At 43.4% G+C, this 15,803-nt stretch overlaps 1 protein-coding gene across 9 annotated transcripts in view; it reads right to left on the reverse strand.

The window, feature by feature from the left end:
• Positions 1-15,803, reverse strand: part of cdc42bpab (CDC42 binding protein kinase alpha (DMPK-like) b) — a 98,599-nt gene that overhangs the window by 64,669 nt on the left and 18,127 nt on the right. The gene's annotated exons all lie outside the window — the stretch shown is intronic.

Genomic DNA, 15,803 nt, shown 5'->3' on the forward strand with positions numbered 1-15,803 from the left:
GTACAGGTACACCGTTGACATTTAAATGTTCTAATTACCACCACAAAGATGGCTGTCACTCCACCAACCGTCGATTGTCTACATAAATGGCTGTCATGTCTATTATATGATCTATATCTATATGATTTCAATAGGTTTGCTATGGAGGATTGACAGTATAGTTTAAAACGAGAGATATTCCTGTTCGAGTCAACATTATCTTATGTGTGGACCTCCAACCTGATATCAAATAGGGTCTAAGCTGCAACATTAGCGAATTGTCTTTTATTTTTCAGTTTGTGTTTTTAGATCAATGTAAGGCAAAAAAAGAAAACGTCTAATATATATATATTTTTTGTCACTGTAAGCTTTTAAATGATATCAATCCCAACCCTTTGTCTTTTCCAGTGATGAAAACACGGATGTCGCAGGGTACGCAAAATAAGTCAACTTTGAGCACCTTCACCTCTCAAACGTAATCTGGAGTCGACAGACAAGCAGCATTTTCCCTACTTTGTAGAGGAAGGACATTCATCCACTTCCTTTTTTACTCTGGATCCTCCATTAAACCTGAGGTAGACTGCCAGTTGGTTAGTTGGTTCAGCAGGGTCAGGAGCAGCAGATTGGATACTCTTGAACATAATACAGACCTATTAAATGCCTATTGGCCTATATGTTAGGATATAGCATGGGCCTACTGATGGATGGAGCTGATGATCTGTGCAGCATTTTGCTTAGGTGGACCCTTGTGCACAAGCAGAATACATGGGTCACATCAAATACTCTCATTCATTCATTCCTTCATTCATTTATTCAGGATATAGCATGGGCCTACTGATGGATGGAGCTGATGATCTGTGCAGCATTTTGCTTAGGTGGACCCTTGTGCACAAGCAGAATACATGGGTCACATCAAATACTCTCATTCATTCATTCCTTCATTCATTTATTCATCCATCCATCCACTGGTTAGTGTTCCATCCTGGTACGGTCATCATGTGCCAGGCTTATCCAGAGAGGCCCTTGGCTCCCCTGTCAGAATCCCAGCGAGGGTCACAGCCAGGCAGAGAACAACACCAGACCAAACCAACAACAACCTTTACTGATAAAGGAAAGGAAAGGCAGGGCTTTCAGTTGCTCAGTGTGGTATGGCGAATACCGATGTCCCCTCTTCAGTGTTTAAATATACTGTAAGAGTGCACATCAAGTTACTGTCACGTGCACAAGTACAGTGAAATGCTTTTCTAGCAAGCTCTAAACCCAACAATGCAGTACTCAATATCAATGTAGGACAACAAATAACACAAGACAGAACAAAAACACACAAGAAAAAAAATAAGAAGAACACGAGAACCAAGTAAGCTGCTGTATTTACAGGGTCAGTTCCAATAACATATTTACAATGTACAGAGATACTGGACTGACAGGAGGTAGATACACTATAACGTACATACAAAAGTATGTGGACACCCTTCAAATTAGTGAATTTGGCTAATACAGCAACACCGTTGCTAACAAGTGTGTCAAATCTAACACACAGCCATGCAATCTCCATAGACAAACATGGACAGTAGAACGGCCTTACTGAGGAGCTCAGTGACTTTCAACGTGGCACCGTCATAGAATGCCACCTTTCCAACAAGTTAGTTCGTCAAGTTTCTGCTCTGCTTGAGCTGCCCAGGTCCACTGTATGTGCTGTTATCGTGGAGTGGAAACGTCTAGGAGCAACAACGGCTCATCCGCGAAGTGGTAGGCCACACAAGCTCACAGAATGGGACAGCAGAGTGCTGAAGCACGTAGCGCGTAAAAATCGTCTGTCCTCAGTTGCAACACTCACTACCAAGTTACAAACTGCCTCTGGAAGCAACATCAGCACAAGAACTGTTCGTCGGGAGCTTCATTAAATGGGTTTCCATGGCTGTGAAGCCCAACACAAGCCTAAGATCACCATGCGCAATGCCAAGTGACGGCTGGAGTGGTGTAAAGCTCGCCGCCATTGGACTCTAGAGCAGTGGAAACGCATTCTCTGGAGTGGTGAATCACGCTTCACCATCGGGCAGTCCGATGGACATATCTGGGTTTGGCAGATGCCAGGAGAACGCTACCTGCCCCAATGCATAGTGCTAACTGTAAAGTTTGGTGGAGGAGGAATAATGGTTTGGGGCTGGTTTTCATGGTACGGGCTAGGCCCCTTAGTTCCAGTGAAAGGAAATCTTAACGCTACAGCATACAATGACATTCTAGACGATTCTGTGATTCCAACTTTGTAGCAACAGTTTGAGGAAGGCCCTTTCCTGTTCCAGCATGACAATGCCCCCATGCACAAAGCGAGGTCCACACAGAAATGGTTTGTCAAGATCACTGTGGAAGAACTTGACTGGCCTGCAGAGTCCTGACCTCAAACCCATCTAACACCTTTGGGATAAATTGGAATGCCGACAGCGAACCAGGCCTAATCGCCCAACCTCACTAATGCGCTTGTTGCTGAATGGAAGCAAGTCGCCGCAGCAATGTTCCAACATCTAGTGGAAAGCCTTCCCAGAAGAGTGGAGGCTGTTATAGCGGCAAAGGGGAGACCACCTACATATTAATGCCCATGATTTTGGAATGAGATGTTCAACGATACTTTTGTCATGTTTTTTATTTTATATTTATCCGTTATTTTATGTAGTGTATGTATAGGGGTAAGCTGACTAGGCATTAGGATACATGATAAACAGAGTAGCAGCAGCGTATATTATGATTGTATGTGAGTGTGTGTGCGTAGAGTCAGTAAAATGTGTGTGTGTGTGCGTCTGTGTGTGTGTGTCTGTGTGTGTGTGTGTGTGTGTGATGGAGTGTCAGTGTGTGTGAATGTGTAGAGTCCTGTGAGTGTGCATAGAGACAGTGCAAAAAAAATACAAATGGGGTCAACTCAGATAACTAACAAAATGGCTACAGGGACTATTTTTGAAGTCTTATGGCTTGGAGATCGAAGCTGTTCAGGAAGCAGAAAAAAACAGTCTATGGCAGTGGCTGGAGTCTAATGATTTTCCAGCCATTCTTTTCACACCACCTGATATAGAGTTCCTGGATGGCAGGGAGTGATGTACTGGGCTGTCCGCACCACCGTCTGTAGCGCCATGCGATCGAGGGCGGTGCTGTTGGCATAACAACCAGTGATGCAGCCAGTCAAGGTGCTCTCAACGGTGCAGCTGTAGAACTTTTTGAGGATTAGAGGTCCCATGCCAAACCTTTTCAACCTCCTGAGGGGGAAGAGGCGCTGTCGCACCTCCTTCACGACTGTGCGCACCATTAAGGAACTTGGAAGCTGTCGACTCGCTCCACTGCAGCCCCGTCGATGTGGACATGCTCGGAGGGGAAAATGGTGTTAAACGCTGAGCTGTAATCAATGAACAGCATTCTCACACATAGGATTTCCCTCTTATCTAGTTGGGTGAGGGCAGTGTGGAGTGCAATTGAGATTGTGTCGTCTATAGATCTGTTGGGCGGTATGCAAATTGGAGTCTGTCTAGGGTGTCTGGGATGATGGAGTTGATGTGGGCCATAACCAGCCTTTCAAAGCACTTTATGATTATAGTGAGTAATGAGTGCTACAGGGCGGTAGTCTTTGTGGCATGAAACCTTAAGGTTCTTGGGAACAGGAATGATTGTGGTCAGCTTAAGACGTGGGGATTACAGACTGGGACAAGGAGAGGTTGAAAATGACCGTGAATATGCCTGCCAGCTGTCCTGCGCATGCTCTGACAACGCGTCCTGGAATACCAGTCCTGTAGCATAATCTCTGTTTCTGATGACCATTTCTCAACAGAGCGAGTCACGGGTAATTCCTGTGAACTCGGAAAAATGGCAAGAACAATTTCTGGGGTTTCAACAAATATTTCACAAGGGTCTATTTTCCTTATGTCCGTCCACATTGTGGGAAGTAGAACGAGCCGACGCTTAGCTTGGTACACACTGGGCCTTTCTCCAATCCTTAATCTCGCAATTACTATAACGACCCAAGTATCACCACCACCACTTCTTTACTTGTTGCATTGACTTTTGAAAAAGACACAGTAACTAGGCCTAGACACAAGCAGTCTCGGACACACAAACAACACCAGTCTCGCTCAAATTTACCCACGGGTCACGTGCTGTTTTGTCTAACAGTGAAGTAATGTAATGTACATTGTGACATCCCGCCCTTTTAACTCCGAGCTTCAGACAAAGGCCTTACAGTTCTGACTATACATCTTTACTAACTATCAAAATATACGGGTCGGCCAAACATAGCAACGGTTGCTATGACAAGGTGTGGCGCCAGCCAGTTTGTGGCGCTTTAAAACGTGAATATCCAACCAAGCGATGACTGACTTGGCGTCTTCGTTTTGTCCCCCGACGGTTTTGCAAAAGCTTTCAAACTAAGTGACTTCACTGTTAGCAGGACAGAGTGCACATAACATTATGCACTCGCACTCAAAACAGCCACGAGACTTTCAGTTTCATTGGTTAGAAGCACTGCCTGTGACTACGTATGCGGCGCAACTGGAAAAGCATGAGTAGGCCCAACTAATCCAGTGACGGACTGGTTTATCCCAGACACAGATTATCAGACAGATCTAGGTCCATTAGAAGCAGTGAGTTTATTATCCACAGACGATGCAGCTGAAGGAAAACGTTGTACTACTGTAGACAAGCGTGTTCATTCAGCTAAAGAAACACAAACGTCATGGTCAATACAGTAACCAGGCGTCACCCTAGGGCTCTGCACTTTCAATACTGTGTCTGTGTGTGTGTTTGTGTAAGCCTAGGCCTGTGTGCGTGTTCATTTGAACGAGTCCCCCTCCATATGCACTGGCCTACATGTGCCAATGTATATTTGCTCTACCCTCTCCGTACTTGAAACAGGTACAGTAGAGGAGAGAGTGTGTACGCAGACCTAAGAGAATCTTTCTTTCCCCAAATTATCATTCACTACAAAGAATTTGAAACTATAAAAAACAAAACTTCGGGTGAAAAAACTAAAATGCGCAGTTTTGGCAGCCAAATGCGATACGCGTCCTCCTGCCACAACCCGAGGGGCCGCCAGTGAAAAGTACAGAATGTAACAATAGTATTTGCCATTTTGTTTTGTTTGGGCTTTCATGACATGTGGCTTCTCAGTCATGTTAAAACAAGTCTACTACAATTCCTTATATTCTCATTAGATGTTGTTAATGTTAACAGCATTACTACTACTACTACCAGGCCTACTATTATTATTACTACGATGGTTAACCCGATCTTTGTTGTTTTATGTGTACTTCATTTAACTTGCCATGTCAATAGTCTATTGAATTGAATTGAGTGAGAGTGAGAGAGACAGTAGATCCCACATCCATGCAGCGCTGTGATGTACAGAGCGAGGGGACATCTGGAAGCCATAAGAGGGATTATTTACGGCCAGAGTGAGGTAATGACACAAAAATGCCACCTCCAGAGGAGGGAAAGAGGGAGAGCGAGAGGGGCCAGATCTGGGAATGGCCTTTCACAGCACTACTGGAAGGATGTTCCTCATAATAAGTTCGACCTCGTAAGATCTTGGCTACCATACTTTTGGAATTCTCGACGCGGCTCACGCAATTTCCCCAACCGTCATCACATTCAAATGAAGAGAAAACGTGTAGCTGTCACAATGGGACACAGGACTAACGCGCCTTTGTCTATGGGCCAAAATTATTTTCCAATCGTTTTGTTCTGAACAGAACCATTATTTTCTCCCGTTCTGTTCCGACCAGCGAAATGAAGTTCTGAACCGGTTAGAACACCCAATAAGTAATGGATTATATTGTTTATAATTACATCTGAAATCGAATATTTAAAAAAAAAAATGTTTAGCTCAACATTACATTTGTTCACCAATCAGTGCAGATAGAGCAGCTTGCTATGGAGCTGGTAAGCGATAGTTGTAGGGCACACGAGGCGACTGATATTTTGGCGGGTAGGGAGAGGGCAAGAGAGGCTGATGCGGGAGGTTTGGCTTGAAGCACCTGGGCATGAAGGGATTTCTTTTAACTTCAGAGTTGGCTTAAAGTTGGAACAGAGTAGGCTAGCGAGCTAACAAGCTTGTGTGTGCAGAGCGGCACCACATTTGAAATAATGATCATACCATTTTCTATTTAATAAATCCAATGTGACAGGAGATCACTATAGTATCCTTAACTAGTACTGAAAAAGTGAATCCCTTATTTTCTCATTTAAAATGTGACCGTGACAGTGAGGGCTTTGCATGGGTGCTCTGTTGCGTTTTTCATCCCAGCAGGGATGAACATTTCGGAACATTTTGTTGCCGACTAACCAACCCCCATTAACCGGTAAACAAACAGTTAAATTCGTTGCAAACAGTAAAATTACTGCCAACAGAAAACCCCATGCATGGAAGGAACAGACATTGTTCATTAAGAGCTTAAAAAAAACATGTGACAATAGCGATCCTCTCATATTAGAGAGGATAGAGTACGACCCTGCCTCACGCAGGAAGCGGCGCAGGTCCTAATCCAGGCACTTGTCATCTCCCGTCTGGATTACTGCAACTCGCTGTTGGCTGGGCTCCCTGCCTGTGCCATTAAACCCCTACAACTCATCCAGAACGCCGCAGCCCGTCTGGTGTTCAACTTTCCCAAGTTCTCTCACGTCACCCCGCTCCTCCGCTCTCTCCACTGGCTTCCAGTTGAAGCTCGCATCCGCTACAAGACCATGGTGCTTGCCTACGGAGCTGTGAGGGGAACGGCACCTCCGTACCTTCAGGCTCTGATCAGGCCCTACACCCAAACAAGGGCACTGCGTTCATCCACCTCTGGCCTGCTCGCCTCCCTACCTCTGAGGAAGTACAGTTCCCGCTCAGCCCAGTCAAAACTGTTCGCTGCTCTGGCACCCCAATGGTGGAACAAACTCCCTCACGACGCCAGGTCAGCGGAGTCAATCACCACCTTCCGGAGACACCTGAAACCCCACCTCTTTAAGGAATACCTAGGATAGGATAAAGTAATCCTTCTAACCCCCCCCCCCCTTAAAAGAGTTAGATGCACTATTGTAAAGTGGTTGTTCCACTGGATATCATAAGGTGAATGCACCAATTTGTAAGTCGCTCTGGATAAGAGCGTCTGCTAAATGACTTAAATGTAAATGTAAATATTATTAAACATGCAACTACTGTAATGAAGCAGACAATGGAATACATCATTTTCAAACATTTTCCAAAATGCAATTTGCGGGAAAACACTGTCCTGTGACAGAGATGAACATCTCCGTTAGAAACTTTGAAAGAGGGAAAATGTAAATATGCAGGATGGGTTGTTAATATGACTAGGATTGCGTCTTTGGCTTCTGGACAAGGGAAGAAAGTCGATATGAAAACCAGTAGAACAGGAGAGAAAGGATGTGAAAATGTTTTGGTTGCTAGCTTAGCTGTTAGATGCTTCTTGCTGCTCCTCTTGCTCCCACTGCTCGCTGCAGCCTGTATCTGTGTGTTCCCTAGCAAAAAGTCTCCGCTCTGGCTTGCTCACAGCTCACTGACTAGAGACAGCCATTAGTTGACATAAGAAAGCTACTTTCTAAACGCTATAAACTCACTCTACATTATTTATGGAAATATAATAATTCCGGTCGATCAAGACTGTGTTCTGGTAATGGCGCCAGAGGCGACGGCTGCCGTTTTACAGGCTCCTAACCAACTGTGCTATTTTATTTTTTTTCGCATTGTTTGTAACTCATTTTGTACATAATGTTGCTGCTACCGTCTCTTATAACCGAAAAAGAGCTTCTGGACATCAGAACAGCGATTACTCACCTCGACAAAGATTTTTCTTTAATGAGTCCGATGTAAAGGATATACTGCTTTGTCGAGACAAGGCCCAAATCCCCATCATCCGCGTGAAGAAAAGACGGAGAAAAAGGGAGAGGAGGGCAGGGTGCCTTGTAAGAATTTGCCGACGAGTAGTAAACCACCACCTCCCACCGTATTATTGGCCACACATGCAATCAATTGGAAAACAAACTGGACAATCTACGATTAAGACCATCCAATCAACAGGATATTAAAAACTGTAACATCATAAGGCTAAACGTGGCTAAACGACCACACGGATAAAATAGAGCTGGCTGGCAAGACGAGAGGCGAGGGTGTGTGTCTATTTGTCAATAACTGCTGGTGAGCGATGTCTAATATAAAAGTCTCGAGGTATTGCTCGCCTGAGATAGTGTGGTCTACAGCTTATTATGAGATATTCTATCTAAAAAGAGAGTTCTCATCTATCTTATTCGTAGCCATCTATTTACTACAACAAACCGATGATGGCAGTAAGACCACACTCAACGAGCTGTATAAGGCCATAAGCAAACAAAAAAATGCTCATCCAGAAGTGGCGCTCCTAGTGGCCGGGGACTTTAATGCAGGAAAACTTAAATCCGTTTTGCCTCATTTCTACCAGCATGTCACATGTGCAAACAGAGAGAAAAAAAACTCTAGACCACCTTTACTCCACACACAGACATGCATACAAAGCTCTCCCTCGCCCTCCATTTGGAAAATCTGACCATAATTCTACCTTCCTGATTCCTGCTAACTAGCAAAAACTAAAGCAGGAAGTACCAGGGACTCAATACGTAACTGGTCAGATGACGCGGATACTACACTACAGGATTGTTTTGCTAGCACAGACTGGAATATGTTCAAAGATTCATCCAATGGCATTGAGGAGAATACCACCTCAGTCACCGGCCTCATCAAGAAGTGTATTGACAACATCGTCCCCACAGTGACCGTACGTACATATCCCAACCTGAAGCCATGGAATACAGGCAACATCCGCACTGAGCTAAAGGCTATAGCTGCTGTTTTCAAGGAGAGGGACACTAATCCAGAAGCTTATAAGAAATCCTGCTATGCCCTTAGACGAACCACCAAACAGGCAAAGCGTCAATACAGGACTAAGATTGAATCCTACTACACTGGCTCTGATGCTCGTCGGATGTAGCAGGGCTTGAAAACTATTACGGACTACAAAGGGAAACCCAGCCGCGAGCTGCCCGGTGACGCAAGCTAAATGCCTTTTATGTAATTGCTGCAAAAGGTGGCTCTTCAAAGTATTGACTTTGGGGGGTGAATAGTTATGCATGCTCGCTCAAGTTCTGTTTTTTTGTCTGATTTCTTGTTTGTTTCACAAGAAAAAATATTTAGCATCTTCAAAGTGGTAGGCATGTTGTGTAAATCAAATGATACAAACCCCCCAAAAATCAATTTTAATTCCAGGTTGTAAGGCAACAAAATAAGAAAAATGCCAAGAGGGTGAATACTTGAGACAGCCTATAGGGAGGAGGTCAGAGACCTGGCAGTGTGGTGCTAGGACAACAACCTCTCCCTCAACGTGAGCAAGACAACGGAGCTGATCGTGGACTATAGGAAAAGGAGGGCCAAACAGGCCCCTATTAACATCGACGGGGTTGAAATGGAGCAGGTCGAGACTTTCAAGTTCCATGGTGTCCACATCACCAACAAACTATCATGGTCCAAACACACCAAGACAGTTGTGAAGAGGGCACGGCAACACCTTTTCCCCCTCAGGAGACTGAAAAGATATGGCATGGGTCCTCAAAAGGTACCACCACTTGGTATGGCAACTGCTCGGCATCTGACTGGAAGGCGCTACAGAGGGTAGTGCGTACGGTCTAGTACATCACTGGGGCCAAGCTTCCTGACATCCATGACCCTATATACTAGGCAGTGCCAGAGGAAGGCCCAAAAAGTTGTCAGACTCCAGTCACCCAAGTCATAGACTGTTCTCTCTGCTACCGCACAGCAAGCTGTACCAGTCTGGGACCAAAAGGCTCCTTAACAGCTTCTACCCCCAAGCCATAAGACTGCTGAACAATTAATCAAATGGCCACCCAGACTATTTACATTGTCCCCCTCCCTTTGTTTTTACACTGCTGCTACTCACTGTTTATGATCTATGCATAGTCACTTTACAAATTACCTCGACTATCCTTTCCCCTGTACATTGACTCATACCGGTACCCCCTGAATATAGCCTCATTATTGCTGTAATTTTCTTGTGCTACTTTTTGATTTTATTACATTTTTCTTTACTTTAGTTTATTTTGTAAATATTTTCTCAACTCCATTTCTTGAACGGCGTTGTTGGTTAAGGGCTTGTAAGTAAGCATTTCACGGTAAGGTCTAATACACCTGTTGTATTCGGCGCATGTGACAAATACAATTTCATGTGATATTTTCGGCCGGCTAACTGACTATGATAACCATTAACAACCCTAGGTCTCATGCTGTTCTGGTTCTGTTCCTCAAAACCAGAAAATAACAAACATTTTTCTCTTCTGTTCCCTGAACCAGTTCCAACCCCTGGTTCTAATTCATTTAAACTAGAGCTGCCTTCTTGATCTCTAAGGATTTGGAAATTCTTTATTTCAACTGGACTTCCTGGTTAAATAAATAGTCGAATTAGGGTACAAATGCGGCAGGGGAAACAGCTGCACAGTCAGTGGTTCCCTTATCAAAAATGAAATCTGTACTTTTAAGTAGGCTGCTACCCCAGCTGCTTCGAACTAGAGTGACCCAAGCGTCAACCAGCCAGGCAACTTTTTTAAAAAATAACCTTTTAGCCATTTAATTGCAAGTAGCTTTAAAACATCCTGTAAATTACCCAAATTACAGATGAAAATGTAACCAGGCCCTTCAAGTCGCGGCCAAGGGGCTCTCCAGTCTCCAGTACACAGATGTGGAGCGAGGACAGGCTGAGGAGGAGTGGCAATAATAAAATTCTTGGCCGGGAATCAGACAATCTGCAGCATGTGAGCTCCCCAGGCTTTGCCAAGGGGACTTCCATAACATGAATTTTGTCATGTGTGATATACACTGAGTGTGCAAAACATTAGGAACTCCTTCCTAATGTTGAGTTGCACCCCTTTATCCCTCAGAACAGCCTCAATTCATCAGAGCATGGACTCTACATGGTGTTGAAAACATTCCACAGGGATGCTGGCCCATGTTGACTCCAATGCTTCCCACAGTTGTGTCAAGTTGGCTGGATATCCTTTGGGTGGTGGACCATTCTTGATACACACGGGAAACTATTGAGTGTGAAAAACCCAGCAGCGTTGCATTTTTCGACACAAACCGGTGCGCCTAGCACCTACTACCATACCCCGTTCAAAGGCACTTAAATCTTTTGTCTTGTCCATTCAACCTCTGAATGGTACACAATTCATGTCTCAATTGTCTCAAGGCTTAAAATCCTTCTTTAAGATGTTTAAGTCTATGTCATGTAAAGAGCAGGGCTGTTATGGTGATCGTATTACCGCCACACCAGCGGTCACGAGTAATGACCGCAGTCAAATTCCACATGACCATTTAGTCACGGTAAATAGGCTTCTCTGATGCTGCTCATGGTCATTAGTAGCATACCAAACTTGCTAACTGCCAGTCGCTAATGGCTTGGTACTCAGCACTACTGTCCCTCTAATCACTCTGACATCAATGTAAATTCAATCAAAAATCACATCAAAACACTTCATGAGAGCCCACGAGCTCATGTTGCGCAACATTTCTATAGGATAAGCAACTGCGTGAGAAAAAGTATGGAGAAGCTAATTTTCACCATAAAATGCACTTTTATAATAAAGAATTCCATGCATCATCGCATTTGCAGACTTATGTAACATAACCTACTATTCAATAATGTGATGAGTAGATTGGATAGTCATAATTTAGGCTAATAATAGAACTCAATCACTGTTCGCCAAAACAAAAAGACTGTTCAATGCATGGCTGAGCGCGTATAGAGTAGAGCTAGGCTAGATCACTTACTTTTCTTCTTCCTTTGCATGGGGAAAATTTGGCCTGTTCTGAAGACATTTCATGCAATTCTACTACACTTTATATGACTGGAGACATTAGCAGAATTTTTTTCTTCTTTTTCCATACGACAAATTACAGGGTAGACTACTATTCTGACACTGAAACAGATATATAAAAACAACGTTGTCCATATAATGAGCCAACGAGAAGAGGAGACAAATAGAATATGACGTCCATCTAAACTGGCGGAAATTATTGTTCAAAAACAAATGTTAAAACATTTTAAAAAACGGAACATCCATTCGAAATGGATTAAAATAATATTTCTCAACCATCTACACAAAATACCCCATAACTGCATGGCCAAGCACGACTCCAACACCATCATTAAGTTTGCTGACGGCACAACAGTGGTAGGCCTGATCACCGACAACGATGAGACGGCCTATAGGGAGGTCAGAGACCTGGCAGTGTGGTGCCAGGACAACAACCTCTCACTCAACGTGAGCAAGACAAAGGAGCTGATCATGGACTACAGGAAAAGGAGGGACGAACAGGCCCCCGTTAACATCGACGGGGCTGTAGTGGAGCAGGTCGAGAGTGTCAAGTTCCTTGGTGTCCACATCACCAACAAACTATCATGGTCCAAAACACACCAAGACAGTCATTAAGAGGGCACGACAACACCTTTTCCCCCTGAGGAGACTGAAAAGATTTGGCATGGGTCTCCAAATCCTCAAAAAGTTCTACAGCTGCACCGTCGAGAGCATCCTGCCCGGTTGCATCACCGCCTGGTATGGTAACTGCTCAGCATCCGACCGTAAGGCGGTACAAGGCACTACAGAGGGTAGTGCGTACGGCCTAGTACATCACTGGGGCCAAGCTTCCTGCTATCCAGGACCGATATGCTATGCAGTGTCAGAGGAAGACCCCAACAATTTTAAAGACCCCAGTCTTTTTATTTGACTCGGCAAGTCAGTTAAGAACAAATTCTTATTTTTACAATGACGGCCTACCCCGGCCAAACCCTCCCCTAACCAGTCACCCAAGTCATAGACGGTTTGTTCTCTCTGCTACCGCACAGCAAGCGGTACCAGAGTGCCAAGTCCAGGTCCAAAAGGCTCCTTAACAAGCCATAAGACTGCTGAACAATTCATCAAAATGGACACCCGGACTATTTACACCTTGTTCTAGAGAGATTTACATGGTTATCAAAACGTCGCGCCAGGGTACGCCTACACGAAACAGTCCTTATTTTAAGTGTTTCTAAAAATCCCCTATGGAAAAATGAATGGTCGAAAAACAAATTGTAACAATTTCCCTGTTTGACCGCTAGATTTTATGGGTATTATGACTCATACTGTGGTACTCGACGACTCTCCATTGACTAAGACATTTTTCTAGTCGGGTACAGCCCTATTTTTCACCCATCTAGCAATAAGTGCCCTTCTTTGCAAGGCATTGCAAAACCTTCCTGGTCTTTGTGGTTGAATCTGTGTTTGAAATTCACTGCTCGACTGAGGGACCATACAGACAATTCTATGTGTGGGGTACAGAGATGAGGTAGTCATTCAAAAATCATGTGACTTGTTAAGCACATTTTAACTCCTGAACTTATTTAAGCTTGCCATAACAAAGGGGTTGAATACTTATTGACTCAAGACATTTCAGCTGTTCATTTTTTTTTATACATTTGTAAACATTTTCAAAAAACATAATTCCACTTAGACATTATCTGGTATTGTGTGTAGGCCAGTGACAAAAACAAACACATTTAATCCATTTTAAATTCAGGCTGTAATATAACAAAATGTGTGAAAAGTCATGTGTAGACCAGTGACAAAAAAAAAAGATTGAATCCATTTTAAATTCAGGCTGTAATATTACAAAATGTGGAATAAGTCAAGGGGTGTTGGTACTTTCTGAAGGCACTGTAGCCTATGTGTGGTCCATATTATCAGGTATGCTATTAGCAATAAGCATTCTATCACCTGTAGCTGATGGAGCATAGAAGCTATAAATAAATGGGCTGAAGCATTGGGTTGCCTATCCGCTATTGGGCTAATCATTTGCTAGATCCCATATGTGCTCTTTGAAATAGTTAGCATCCTTTTGATTAATTCTATGTCCCCCAAAAATTTGCACAAACACAGTGAATATAATGTAGGCCTACCTGTTAGGGTAACTTGAGGTAAACAGCCACCCAGGGTAACACTGCCTGTACTTCTCACAGAAACCACTTCTTATCACCATTTTCCCCCAAAACACTTTCCCTGGTTACCACTTCTCTTGCTCAACTAAAATTGTAATCAGTCTCATCCCAATTTGTTAAGACACTCACTCCCCAAAACATTTGAGGTAGGGTGGCATTTTACCCCAAGATACCCTACAATTGACCTGTGTTACATATAGCCGCATTTTACACTATGCACTCACTGCAATTTGCTGAGCAGTAATGTGCTTAACCATAGTGCTGCTAAAATCTCTGGGTTTAAAAATATGCAGTTTGCGCATATTTAAAAGTTGAGAAATAAATAAACTAGGAATGGAAAGCTGGGATATAGGGCTGTTGCGGTGACCGTATTACCGCCGCACCGGCGGTCACGAGTCATGAAGGCAGTCAAATTCCACTTGACAGTTTAGTCACGGTAATTAGGCTTCTCCAAGCTCTGATGCGGCTCATGGTCATTAGTAGCCTACCAAACTTGCTAACTGCCTGGTACTCAGCACTCTATTGTCCCTCTAATCACTCTGACATCAATGCAAATGTATCAAAAATCTAATCAAACACTTCATGAGAACCCATATTGTGCAACATTTCTATAAGCTATGCAATTGCGTGAGAAAACAGAGTGATGGCCTCTATTAAAAAGAGGAGGATCCATCAGCCTTCTATAGGCTAGGCTACTATATTTATTTCTCGACTTTCCTAATATTAAGCACATTGCTGTTCTTTACAATAGGAGTATAGCCTACCTGGCTGGCATGAAAATGAATCACGGGAAAAGCGTCCTCCATTCAATATTTAAGTGCATAGTATTTTTTCTGCTGCCCCCGTTTCAAGACAGGTGCATGATAATGGTCCATTCTAAATCCAAACAAATTTCACACATATATGTAAAGACAAGATGAAATCAAGAATAGTCTGATGGGTGACAATATTAGCCTATCACTTGTGAATGATGGCCAGCATAAGAAACAGCCTTTTGGATAAGGACGCGTGCAGCTGCGTCCCCGATGTCTCTGTCTCCACTTGTAGCCTGTGAGAAAGACCCAATCACGTGATGGGGAGCATGCAGCACTAAGGAAGTAGGGCACAACAAAGGCATGGATTTTTTTAGGGTACAATACAGCCACAAAGGGGATGCCGCTGGGAAATTCAAGGCATTATCAAGTGCTTGTCAAATTGTGAATGAGAGACTAATGAAGTGTGTACAGCCTGCGCAAAAAAACTAAGCAGAGCTCATGCCTTTCAAGCAACTTTTTTCAAATCATCATTAGAGTCGCATCATGCAGCCTTAAAATGTATATAAAATAAAACATAGCCCAACGTTTATAGAACAACTAAAGTTACATAAATCATTCTAAATTAAGCACATAGGAATACCCATTTCTTTGTTAACCGCTCACAGGGTAGCCGCATGTGCGCACTCCCTCAAATCGTTTAGAGAAAATATTTATATTTTATTCAGCTTTGTTCAATTGCATTCTTCATACTATAAAATAATGGAATTCTAAGCAAATCTTGTCTGCTAAATGAACTAGTGTAGCCCACAGCCATTTGGCATAGCCACATCTGGACAACTCAGAGTATGCTATTCTGTTCTTCTGAAATAGACTACATTTCCTTCATATCATGCTTCTTTAGACCTGTCTAAAATAAAAAATAAAAATGGATTTATTGTGTAGGTGTAGGCTATATTACATAGATTTATTAGACTTTTGAAAATGTAGATGCTCCAAAAGGTCTGTATCAGTGGCTTGTCGGCTA

This window comes from Salvelinus alpinus, chromosome 27 (genome assembly GCF_045679555.1).
Source record: "Salvelinus alpinus chromosome 27, SLU_Salpinus.1, whole genome shotgun sequence".
In the NCBI taxonomy this organism is placed as follows: domain Eukaryota; kingdom Metazoa; phylum Chordata; class Actinopteri; order Salmoniformes; family Salmonidae; genus Salvelinus; species Salvelinus alpinus.